General features: G+C 37.0%; 1 protein-coding gene across 1 annotated transcript in view; it reads right to left on the bottom strand.

Moving 5' to 3' along the window:
* Positions 1–13,572, bottom strand: part of LOC141463855 (cadherin-10) — a 64,417-nt gene that overhangs the window by 39,782 nt on the left and 11,063 nt on the right. The window lies entirely within an intron of this gene.

A 13,572-nucleotide genomic window follows, 5' to 3' on the forward strand; every position in this document is an offset into this window, starting at 1 on the left:
TATGTTGTTGTTGGTTTTTGGTTTTCTTTTTAAATAATTACTATATATTAAATCATTCTGTGTGCAAAAAACATGTTTAATACCAGCAAAAAAAAAGCAATTTTCAGTCAACATTGACTGGCAGTCATGGTGTCATACTGAGGCATTTTCTTCCTAACTTAGCTCCAAGAATGTTTTAACTTGACTCTTGTGGCAGATTTTAGTTTTGCAGTAACACCTGTTCTCTGCTAAGAAACCTTTGCACCACAATTCTTAAAGAAGATTTTTATGTTAATACTGACCTTTTCCTTCCTTGAAGAGATCCTATTAAAAATTCACAACCTGCTGTGCTAGTTGTAAATTCACTAAGCAGATAAAAAACATGGCAGAATACATTACAATTAAGGAAAGTAGAACAACTGGTTTCATGTCAGACTAATTTTTTTTTTTAATTTATTTTTCATATTCTTTATATTTCTCCTTAATTGGAGAATAGTTCATTTTAAGTCTTTATCATTTTCACTCCATCAACTAATGTAAATAGCCTAAAGGAAAGAAACAAATTTCTTAAGTATTCAGTACTGATTTAATACCCACTATGTAAGTAATATAAAGCTTAACTTCATCTATTAATGACCTGTCATAATGATTAACTTTACTGCATCCATAGCAAAAAAAAAAAAAAAAAAAAAATCAATTTTGTTGCTTTGTTTGGTACAGTAATGTCATTGGTTCATTTGATCTTTTGGATACACCTAGCATAATTTTTCTCATCACCTTCTTGGAAATTACCTTCCAGTCTCATTGATTTCATAATTAACTGAAAGAATCTGGCATTCAGATTTATTTTCACTAATAAATGTATAGATTGTTTTTTGTATTTTTTGGTGGTTCAGGAGAAGGATCAAATCAAGCAGAGGCTCTGATTACAAAAATGAAGTTCAAATATAAAGACTTTTCACACTCAAAATACCAGAATGTTCCAAGAAGTTTAAGACAGAGCCAGTGCATTTTTTTCTTTTCCAAAAATAGTTATTTCAACACACATTAACAGCATCAATTAGAACTGCAGTAATATCATATTTAGTCATGTGAAGGATTTATGTTTATTTAAGGTGACATTTCAGATTATGAAAAACATTATATAGGTAGTTTAGTATTAATATCCCCTTGGAATGCAGTCATTTTCTCTTTTTTTGCCTATTGTGCCCTTGTATTGTCTTCCATAGCATCCATTTTAAGTCATTATCAGGGGTAGAATATCCAACTATTATGGTTTTGAATGTGGTTTTTCTTGCCTTTTGTGCTGAAACCAAACATACACAATGGACTGATGGGATAAGCTGAAATCAAACAGTAAACTTCTCTGCCATGAAACATCTTCAAGCACTGAATGTTTCCCACACACTTGGAACAAGTGGAACAGAAGGAGCTCACGTGGAATCTTGGATCTAAGTCTTTATGGTAGAAATTTAGAAAACTATTATTGCTCTGAACTTTGATTTTCTATAAAAAGGTTTTCCTATTTTCTCTAAGTTCAGAAATAAACCTTGAGAAGCACTATAAATGTTTATCAAAGAATGACAAATTAAAATTAATTTACATTACATACATGTATGTTTACTTTAAAAAACACACATTTTCTCACTAATATCTTTATTTCATTCTATAATAAATAGAGAAGTAGAAAGCTCCACCAAATGTGAAGAGTAGGAAATAGACATTAAGAGAAATATAATAATATTTATCCTTTTCCTTTAATTTCTCTTGCTGACTTAAAGCAGAAAGCTTCAAGCCATTCTCACTCCTCTTTTGGGGAATGAGTTTTTACTGTGAACTTTAACTTCTCATGTTCCTTTCTTATTAGCCCATTAAAGTTGTGACCTTTCACACTTCTAAGTAACACTCTTTTGTGGTGATTGGACAGTATCTTGCAGGTTGTGGCCCATTTTATAATGTCATTTAGTGTAACTACTCCTCATAAACCTGTTTTCTTCTCCAGGTCTTCCTAGGAAGCCACCTTATTTTCAAAAACATATTGGTCCTAAGAGATCACTGGTGGATCATGACAACTAAACACAAAATTTTCACAACAGAGTGATGAAGAGTAGTTATAGAAGGCTGCTCTTCCTTGGACATTTGCACCAGAAATACAAAATAAAGGCCCACATGAGTAAGAAAGATGGGGAAGAGGAAATATTTAAATGGACACATTGCAGTTTTCCAATATGCTTTACAAAGTCAGATCTGGTATTCTAAATTCTTACAAAAGTTGATGATAGTACATTGTGGCTGTGGTGACTGTTCTTTAACTCGGAAATCAGTTAGCAGATTCTGGCAAAATCCATTCTAATAAATTCTCTATCTACAGAATAGCATAACATCATGTAAATAGTTCCCAGGAATAGTATCCAGACAAATTTAACTCACAAATCATGTGTGGAAATTGTTTTGGAGAGTGATATTTAGTAAAAGCAAGCCAGGAACTTGTAAAATAATTTAGCAATCCCGTTAACTGCATTCTGGTGCCTGAGAACATTGCCTGGCACTAGAAGCACAAACCCGGTGTAGTGAACAGAACTAAATCAGTAAATGAAGAAAACCCCTACACTACAAACTACGAAGATTTTGAACAACTACATTTAGATCCAACTCAGGATGTAAAGATTTTTTAACATACTTATTTGTCTAATATGCAAGGAACTATCAATGTTGATGGTTTTGCATTGCTTGTCCTGTAGCTATGTGTGTGTCAAAAATTCTTGCTAAGCTGATTTGGAAGTGAAAAATATTCTTTTTACACTACTCACAAAATCACTAAACTCTTACGTCTGCCAAATTCAAACTTTATAATTTTTTTTTCCCCACTTATATTAGCCAAAAGACTGGAGAGGGAGCTGAATATAAGATTTTGAGACATCCATATAAAGGCTTTTAGGGAGCTGATAGTTGCACTCCAGAGTAACAGATTTATAAGGAATACCAACCAGCATAGTTTAGAAGAACTCTTTAAGATATAATACTTCGCATTTTCTAAAAAATATTAATAATTTCACATTGGATTGGCAATCCAATTAAAAATTTATTTGTACACACAACAGTCCACAATTATTGTAGAAAGACTTAAAATTCAGAATGACACTTCAGAAGGTCTTCTTGGGTCATCAGGAAATATAAAGCTGTAGATTGCTTTATGAACAAGGCTTGCAGATATAAATAAAGGAGATATATGCAGATATAAATAAAGGAGTGAAAATGTGTATTATATATAAGTAAGGAAAGAGAAGGCCTCATATCATTTTCTTAGCTCTTAATTCAATACAGATGTTATTAGGGGAGTCAAGATGGCTAAAGATCGCCCTAGGAGCGATCGCCCTTGCACACCATCTTTACCCAGCCCTGAAATGCATGAGCAGTGTGTCAATTAGTACTGCAAAGTTTTGTCCTTTTATTCTAGTATTGAAAAAAGTTCTCCAAAATATTTCTGTGCTACTTTTAGTAAAAAGTGTTTCCTACAGTTATTCTGGCTAATGGGCATCCATGATTCATGTCAGCCAAGCTGAGAAATGGAGAGACATCTGTTTCATTTAGCAATTTTATTGCACAAAATGATCAGCTGTGAAGATGTGGTTTTGTTTTTATATCTGTCACTGATATTTTACAAACTCTTGTTTCTGTGAATTTCTTGCTGTTTTTCCACAGAAATACTTCCCTTTTCAGCTGTCAGTGGTATGCATACACTATATGTGATTTTTCTCACTGTACAGAAAATCAGAATGTCTGCTGGTTTTATTTTATATAGCTCTGTTTCATCATACAATAATTGCAGTTACTTTGAAAGAAAATGTTGCATATTTGGTCATCTATCTAAACTGGTTGAACAAAATTCTAAATTGAGAAGGATTTCATATAAATGAAAGAGGAAGGTATTGTTAAACAGAAGATAATTAATATTTAGAGAGAGTAACAAAATGGAGTGTTACATGAATACTTAAAAAGAAACTGACTTAGCAATCCAAGATGGAGAGAAAAACAGGTTTTCAAAGACAGATTTCTTTTTTCTTCTATTACAATAAAAACAGAGTTAATTAATATTGATAGAGTGTGAAGAGCTGTCTCCGAAGAATTGCCATAAGCAGGTGGAAAGCTTATGGGTAAGAATTAGAGTCGGAGGCAACAAAGGGAACCTTCTGGTTGGTAGGCTGCCTGATCAAGGGGAGCCTCTTGATGAAGCCTTCTTACTCCACCTAAGGAGGCATCACACTCACAGGCTCTTGTCCTGCTGGGGGACTTCAACAACCCCGGCATCTGCTGGAAAAGTAGCATGTAGTGAGCTGTAGGCAATCCAGGAGACTCCTGGAATGCACTGAGGATAACTTCTTAAACTAGGTAATAGACAGCCCTACCATAAGTGATACCGGACCTGATGGAAACCAGTGCAAGTGAGAGAATTTGTGCCATCAAGATTGGAGGCAGCCTGGGCTGCAGTGATCATGCACTGGTGGAGCTTGTGGTCCTGAGGGATATGGGTCAGGTGAAGAGTAAAGTCAGAACCCTGAATTTCAGGAAAGCAGACTTCTAGCTCTTCAAGGAGTTAGTCAATAGGACCCCTGGGAAACCGACCTCAGGTATGAGGGAGCAGAACAGACCTGGCAGATCTTTAAGGTCACAAGAGCTCTCAATCCCAAGATGTAAGAAATCAGGAAAGGAAGGAAGGAGACTGGCATTGCTGAGTCGAGACCTACTGTTCAAACTAAAGGGCAAGAAGGAAATGTATAGACAGTGGAAACAGGGACAGGTATCCTGGGAAAAGTATAGGGATGCTGCCCAGTCCCAGTGTTGGGATGGGGTCAGAAAGGTGAAGGCGCAGCTGGAGCTGAACCTGGCAAGTGAAGCAAAGAATAATAAGAAGGGCTTCTACAGGCATGTCAGCCAGAAAAGGAACATCAAAGAAAGCATACCCCCGATGAGCAAGACTGGCATACTGATAAAAGCAGACTAGGAGAAGGCTGAGGTACTCAACAATATTTTTGCCTCAGTATTCACTGGCAATCTCTCTTCCCACACCTCTCAAGTAGATGGACCACTAGGCAGGGGCTGGAAGAGCAATGTCCCTCCAACTGTAAGAGAAGATAAGGTTTGTGACCACCTGAGGAACCTGAACATAAAGAAGTCTATGGGACCTGATGAGATGCATCCCAGAGTCCTGAGGGAACTGGCTGATGTAGTTACCAAGCCACTATCCATGATATTTGAAAAGTCACGACAGTCGGGTGAAATCCCTGTTGACTGGAAAAAGGGAAACATTGCACCCCTTTTTAAAAAGGGTATAAAGGAGGACCCTGGGAACTACCAACCTGCCATCCTCACCTCTGTGCCTGGGAAGATCATGGAACAGATTCTCCTAGAAAGCTATGCTAAGGCACATGGAGGACAGGGAGGGGATTTGAGGATAGCTTCACCAAGGGCAAGTCCTGCCTGACCAACCTAGTGGTCTCCTATGATGGAGCGAATACATCAGTGGACAAGGGAAGAGCTATGGATGTTGTCTACCTGGAATTCAGTAAGGCCTTTGATACAGTACCCCACAACATCCTTCTCATTGCAGAGATATGGATTTGATGGCATAACTGTTTGTTGGATGAGGAATTGGTTGAATGGTCGCATCCAGAAGGTAGTGGCCAACGGCTCAATGTCCGGATGGAGACTGGTGACAAGTGGTGTCCTTCAGGGGTCCGTGTTGAGACCCGTACTGTTCAGTATCTTCATCAATGACATGGACAGTGGGATCAAGTGCAACCTCAGGAATTTTGCATATCACACCAAGATGAGTGATGCTGTTGATACACCTGATGGACAGGGTCCCATCCAGGGGGACCTGGACAAGCTTGAGAAGTGAACATCATGAGGTTCAACAAGGCCAAGTGAAGGGTCCTGCACCTGAATTGGTGCAACCCCTAGTATCAATACAGGCTGATGGATAAGGGGGTTGAGAGCAGCCCTGCTGAGAAAGAATTGGAGGTACTGGTGGATGAAAAGCTCAACATGAATTGGCATTGTACGCTCACAGCCCAGAAAGCCAACTACATCCTAGGCTGCATCAAAAGAAGTGTGGCCAGCAGGTCAAGGGAGGTGATTATGCCCCTCTACACTACTCTTGTGAGACCCTACCTGGAGTACTGCATCCAGCTCTGGTGTCCTCAACACAGGAGAGACACAGACTTGTTGTAGTGGGTCCAGATGAGGGCCACAAAATTATCAGAGGGCTGGAACACCTATCCTATGAGGACAGGGGTTGGGGTTGTTCAGCAGGCTGACGGTTGGGGCTATTGAGCCTGAAGAGAAGGCTCTCAGGAGACCTTATTGTGACCTTTTAGTACTTAAAGGGGGCTTATAAGAAAGATGAGGACAAACCTTTTAGCAGGGCCTGTAATGATAGGACAAGGGGTAATGGTTTTAAACTGAAAGAAGGTAGATTTAGACTAGACATAAGGAAGACATTTTTTACAATGAGGTTGGTGAAACACTGGAACAGGTTGCCCAGAGAGGTGGCAGATGCCCCATCCCTGGAAACATTCAAGGTCAGGTTGGATGGGGCTCTGAGCAACCTGATCTACTTGAAGATGTCCCTGCTCATTGCAGAGGGGCTGAACTCAATGACCTTTAAAGGTCCTTTCCAGCCTAAACTATTCTATGGTTATTACCTTGTTCTTCAAGGTAAATGCAGCCATGAATAAAATTAGTTAATGAAAAGATGCCACAATCAAATTCAGCTCAATATCTTTTTGGATCTGTAACACATCTTTGTAAAACATCTTTCAGAAGACTTTAGATGAATAACATAACAATTCTGCTTTAAAAATTACTTGAAAATTACAATGTGTGAATTCTATGTTAATTGACTTCCAGTGATTCAAATCAAATGGGCCAATTACAACAGTGTGGGATTTCTTCCCCCATCCCTCTGAATTCTACCCAAGTCTGCAATCTCCTAATTGAATATAAAGGTTGTGGAGTTTCTTCTAATAGCATATAAAGTGTTAATCCTTTTTTCCCCAGAAAGCCAGAAGATGCTACTGTGAAAACCAGTGAACAGATTAGGTTAGTCAATCCCATTTTATCAAACAAACTACTTCTGCAATTTGAAATTATTTATGGTACTGCCAGAGAAAGACTTCTTTAAGATTTGTCACACCTATTTCTATTTGAATTTCAGATTCAGAAATCCCTCTATGAATTTTCAATGATTGGTATTGAGATAACTAGAGACCAGAATATGACTGTATTAATGAGCAAGCCTTTAGTTTCAGTTCTTACTGTAGGCATTAATACAGCTCAAGCTGGTTTTTTATCTTAATTTAATATACTATAGTGTATAGGAGACTTTCCAATACAGTTCAGAGTCTTTTGTAGTCTTTACCAAATGACAGACTATTCCAATATTACCTCACTAAAGACTTCTTTACTCTCCCACTTTATAAGTCATTTTTATTTTTACAATCTAGAAAACTTTTTTTCTACTTTCTTTTGCGATATATTTGTCAACATTTCAATTTAATCCAAGTATCACAGTAACAATGAGATCTCAGTACACTCCTGAATTACTCTATCTTTTAGATTACATTCAATCAAGTCCTGAATTTCGCCTAATTCTGAGGAAAAAATTCTGAGGTACAGCAAACTGTAAGCTATTAGATCTTTTCTAAGTAATCGTATTAGCCATGTGATGCCAAAATACACTTGTGGAAGCATTCACAGTTTTACTCTAAGTTTTCTAGAGCACATATAATACTAGCAACTTCAGTGGATACTTTGTAGAACAATAACGGTAGTGTCTCTAAACATAATCATAACAGTGGACAGATTTGACCTAAAATCAGCAGAGAATAATTGATACAGAATTCCCAGAATGGATATGTTTATTTTAAGCATTGTGAACTGAACTATCAAATGATGCAGTTGTTTAACATTAGCTGCACTTATTCTAAAAGATTTTCAGACTAGCTCATGTCCTGTGCAGTGTTCTATTAGTTGCCAGATTTAAGTGTCATGGCTTTCAGCCAGATTTCACTCACCAAAGGGATTCACTTATTTCAAATTTTCCTTAAGGTAACATTTAAAGCAACTCTCTTTGGCGATGCAAGAATTTGCACTAAGTTTTAATGAGACATGTCACACATTTAATTTTCTCACTCAGTTATATTGTCAGTTTGCCAGTTCTGTGCTATTGTGTGTGATTTAAAAGAGTAGACAGGTGAAAGGAAAAAGGCACATTTCAAACAGAAAATTTTGTGAGATAAGGAAAGATAAAGGAAGAGCAAACTAAAATGGAAGCAAAACAAGATGTGGAATGCTCTTAAATTCTTTTGCTTGTTGAGAGGAAGCAAAACAGAAATTATAAACTCCAGTCTGCAGTGCATTTTCAGATTATATTAGTTTCCTTTAACTTGATTCATTATCCAAAGAAAAGATAAAAATAAATCATTGTTATAATTTCTATTGAGAAAGATTATAGTAGTTCCTTGTTGTTCCCACCAATGTTTTAAAAGGGTAAGAGAGAAATTAAAATTAATACTACTTTTTGGATTTCTTTACATATCCCTGGTAAAGCAATGTCTATCAGAGGATTAGAAATATTATTTTCCCAGGTTCCTACAATCTTCACTACCAAGTGATATCATCTGCAAGATCCTAAATTTCCACAAACTAACCATGCAGCAAAGGCATTTTTTCATCACTAGACTTCCATCTTCTCCTTGCTATTGTAGCTTATTCTAAAGGGAGGATTCACAATCTGAAGAAGGTTGATGGTCCTGTCACTGACAAAATCTTCTACAATTTCAGCTGAGAAAGGCAGTTTCTTTTTTTAAAACACAGCATATGAGCAGCAGAGAGTCTTATATAGATGCAATGAGTCAATGTGCCAATAACCAAACTCCTTCCTCAAGCCAAGGTCTTTTGATGTTCAGAGAGCTAGAACACATCAGTTTTGGCTTTGTTAGACTGTTGCAACTTCCACTCCAGAAGACACACAAGCATTGAACCAACATGAACGAGAGACTAATTGAATTTCATACACCAAAGAGCTCTTGCATGAGCCAATATGCATGTTCTCTTCCAATCTTAAAGTAATAAATACAGTCCATACATCAGGTGACAATAGAAAGCAGGGAACTGTCAGTGAAACTGAAGTGCCCTTACTTTCAGGCAGTTTGGCTTAATACCTACTGTAGATACTGGGTATTAATAAGTTGAAAGGAATTCTTGTGTTAAATTGGAAAAAAAATATCCTGATTTATGTCTGCTGTTCAGCTTCCCATTCATTAAAAAAGTGGACTAAATGAAGAAACATTCTTTGCTCCTTCTTCTACTCGGCTTGATGTGGCACATATTCCTACTTCTATGAGTAGTCTCTGTACACTAACCTATGGTCTCAGGATGGAAATACATCTGATAAGATTTTCCTCAGACTTGTTTTTTTGTGTTTTTGTGGGTTTTTTTCTAACATACATTTTTTTATGCTTTTTGGTTTTTGGCTGACTCCGGACTAAAATAAAATTCTGTACTAAATATTGTAAAAAGGATTAGGTAGTTTCAAGAACAATCTTTCTATTCCACCAGTGAATAGCCTAGGAAGTCTAATATACCAAAACAACGCATATCTTTGACTTGACTTAAAGAATTCAGAACAGCTTTTACCCATTTGAAAGCTTTGGGCTTTTTCTGTTTAGTTTTTGGGTTTTTTTAAAGGAATAGTCACCACTAATCTTCATGCTTTTTGCAGTAATGACAACAAAGAGCTAATTAAGAAGGAATTTTAGGTATTTTTTTTTTGTTAATGAGATTTTTTTATTATAGATTACATATGTTTTCCTAAAGTAGCCTAGTACTAACAAAATAACCATTAAAACAGGATTAGTTTTTGTATATCCTAATGTACAATTTATACTACACATAAAAAGCATGTATTTTTTTAAGCAAATGCAGAACAACATTAAGAATACTCATGCTTAGTTCATCTACTGATGGAGGCTATTTAAAAACACATTAAACAACACTATCTTTGTTTCCATCTGAAATCACTATAACACGTAAATTGGAAAGAGATGTGAGTATTGAATATCTCTGAGTATGGAGACTCCACAACCTCTCCGTGCAACCTATGCTAGTGGCCAGTCACCCTCACAGGACAAAATTTTTTCCTGATTTTCAGAAGAACATCCTGCATTTCAGTTTGTTCCTTTTGCCTCTTGTCCTGTCACTGGGCACCACTGAAAAGAGCATGTCTCTGTTCTCTTGTCCACTTGGAGGAGGAAGTTATCATCAATGCACTCCAGGAACCTCCTGGATTGCTTATGCCCTGCTGTGTAGTTTCTCCAACAGAAAGCAGTGTTTGAAATCCCTCATGAGGACCAGAGCCTGTGAATGTGAGACTGTTCCTGTCTGTCTTTAGAGGGTATTATTCACTTGACCTTCCTGGTCGGGTCGACTATCACAGATGCTGTCTGCGTCATCATCTTTGCCTGTCCTCTCTTTTATACTAATCCATAAACTCTCCTCTTCTATTCCTCATGCACTCTAGCTGCTCTCTCACATAAATGGACTCATCTTTATGTCCTTCCTAAAGAGCCTGTATCCCTCCATTGCAACACTCCAATCATGGGAGTCATCCCACCACATCTCCATAACCCCTCCAAGAACACAACCCTGCAACTGCATGCACATCTCTAACTCATATTTATTCCCCATACCACATGCATTAGTATACAGTTACTTAAGAGGGGAATCTCAGCATGTTGAGTTCCTGGAGAGGGTTTGGGGGATTTATCCACAATGGTGCCTTGTAGACACCTTGTGAGTACCTCAGTTACATAGGGAATTACAATTACATAATGAAATTTAACTTAATTTAATTGTGCTTGTATTAAGATTGGGTAGGTAGCTATAATTAAAATTTCAATTAAAACTTCTCCTACCAAAGCAGCATATTTTATTCCTCTACCAGACTGTAAAATACCAAAATTAACAGATTTGGATATAAATCTTGGCACAAATCATTACACGTAATGTGTGTACACATACAAGACAGCATCATCAACGTAATGAACTGTATTCCTCAACTACTTTTACTGGAGACAGAAAGCCCATCCTGATCTTTGCTGCTACAAAATAAGAACTGTACTCCATAGTTATTACTTTGCCTTGCAATGTTAATTGCTGATTTCAAAAATGTGTGCTGTGTACTACATCACTGATGAAAAATGATTTCTAACTTATGTGAACTCTGGTAAACAGCAGATAGACCCAGTTAATGTTTCCATAAAGCTTCTATGACATTTTCTGGCATTTGTAAGACATCAGAAGCACTCTATCTAATATCCCTTTTCCTGATTTCCAGTAAAAAATATATTATATTGGTTATGATGTTGGTGTTTGGGTTTTCTTTGGGTTTTGTGTTTTTGTTTTTTTGTTTTTTTTTTTTTAATCTCCTTGCTGTAGCATAAATTACTGCTTTATCTTTTATACCAAAACCCTCTGTTCTTTTTGTAGTGTCTATAGAACCACAGAGAGCTTTTGCATTATCTTTTTTTCCCGAATTAAGCTAGTTTAATGAAGCTTTAGTTCTTGCCTTATGCACTCTTAGCTCCTACTTTCTTCTTTTGGTAGTAAAAAGAATTCTACATTCTTCCTAGAAAATTCCTAGTTCTCTTTAATGGCACACACTCTTACATGTACTTGAAATAATGTCCCTTGCTCCTTCAATGACTTTGTTTTCCACAGCACGTCATTATCCCTTCCTAGCAAATACATCAGTATTACTGAAATCTCTACCATTACACTTAAACGATAAGCCTTGATTAATCCCATACAGCTCTTTCCAGTGTCACACCACTCAGTAGTCCTCTAGCTATTACATTTATTTTACTTGGCTTTTACTAGACAACATGCGGCTCCTGACACATAGAGAATGGCCTGTCATATAAGCTGATCTAACTAAAGAGATAATTAAGCAGTTTCCTTATCTTTCAACTGTATTATTTATATAGCAGAATATTATCCTTTTTGAATGACCCAAGAGATCCTGATGATTGCTAAAGGTATTTCTAAGTCCTCTGAGGAATCCTCTGTGGAGCTGGCATCCTCAGTAGCATCACTGTGTAAAAACGTGGCCATATTCCTGCACACTGGTTCTTAATAAACGACAGTTATTTTTATAGCACAAAAAGAGTAGAGAGTTCTGTGAAATTTTGCAAGTAAAAAAAATAACAGCAATTTACAAAAGTCCTGTGTCTTTTCTGGCTCTGTCTCTTCGTAGATGTATTTGTCTGCTATTTGGCCATACCCATTTGGCTTCTCCTGAAGCTCATATATTCTATTTGTCACATTAATTTAGTATTTCACAAGTAACCAAGTAACCTTCATTATCACCAATCTCCATCTGGACACTGAGCCATTGGCAACTACCTTCTAGATGTGACCATCCAACCAATTCCTCATCCAACAAACAGTCATGCCATCAAATCCATATCTCTCCAGTGAAGAGAGAAGGATGTTGTGGGGTACTGTGTCAAAGGCCTTACTGAATTCCAGGTAGACTACATCTGTAGCTCTTCCCTTGTCCACTGATGCATATGCTCCATCATAGGAGGCCACTAGGTTGGTCAGGCAGGACTTGCCCTTGATGAAGCTATGCTCAAATCCCCTCCCTGTCCTCCATGTGCCTTAGCATAGCTTCTAGGAGAATCAGTTCCATGAAGTTTTCCATGTAAATGCTTGCATACAATCCATTTGAATATGTCTTTTCGCATGCCAAGCCTCCTAATTATTCATTAATGCCTTTCTAAGTTGTTAGGTTTGTTGAGACATGCAAGGTACCTTGCACCTGCATTTCAGGCAACTGGATGCTCTGTGAATTGGATCTTTAAAAAAAAAAAAAACAATACAGCTTCTGTTCTCAGACTTGAAAAGTGTATGGACTCATCTATGGCTGCACATTTAAAATTGCTACAGACCACAATATTATCAAATTAGAGGGTAGTTTTTTCCCTTAGTGGTGCAGTCATCCTTTAACACTTTCAAGGGAATAGCTGTTAAAAGACTCAGGAAACAGAAATAATTTAGTTTGAGGAAATAACACTGATGAGTTGGACAATGATTGAATGCTTACTCCTGCAAACAAATCTTACTCTGTCTGCCAGGGACTTCAGATACATTGACTATATAGCCAACTACTGCCTCAAAAGGACATTGGAAGGTTTGAAAGAATTTGCCATTGTAGCCTTTTTGCTTCAGCTTAGTTTTAATTATCTTCAAAGACAAAACCACTCATAAGAAAAATCAACAGAAAGACATTCTAAAAGGGTAAACATCAACTTTTAACTTCTTAGAACTCTCTCCCTTATGAGCATTTTGTTGCAAGTCACCAATTTTCCCTCAGTATTACCCCCGGCTCTTCCTTGCTGTCTGTTTATATAGGATATTTAAAAGGTCATCTGCATTTGATTTAAAAAAAATAAAATTGAGAGGAACAAAAAAAGCCCCTAAAGCATCAGCCTTTGAATTGGTGTTAAAGCTATTGGGTATTTATATATT

The sequence above is a fragment of the Numenius arquata genome, chromosome 4 (genome assembly GCF_964106895.1).
Source record: "Numenius arquata chromosome 4, bNumArq3.hap1.1, whole genome shotgun sequence".
Lineage (NCBI taxonomy): Eukaryota > Metazoa > Chordata > Aves > Charadriiformes > Scolopacidae > Numenius > Numenius arquata.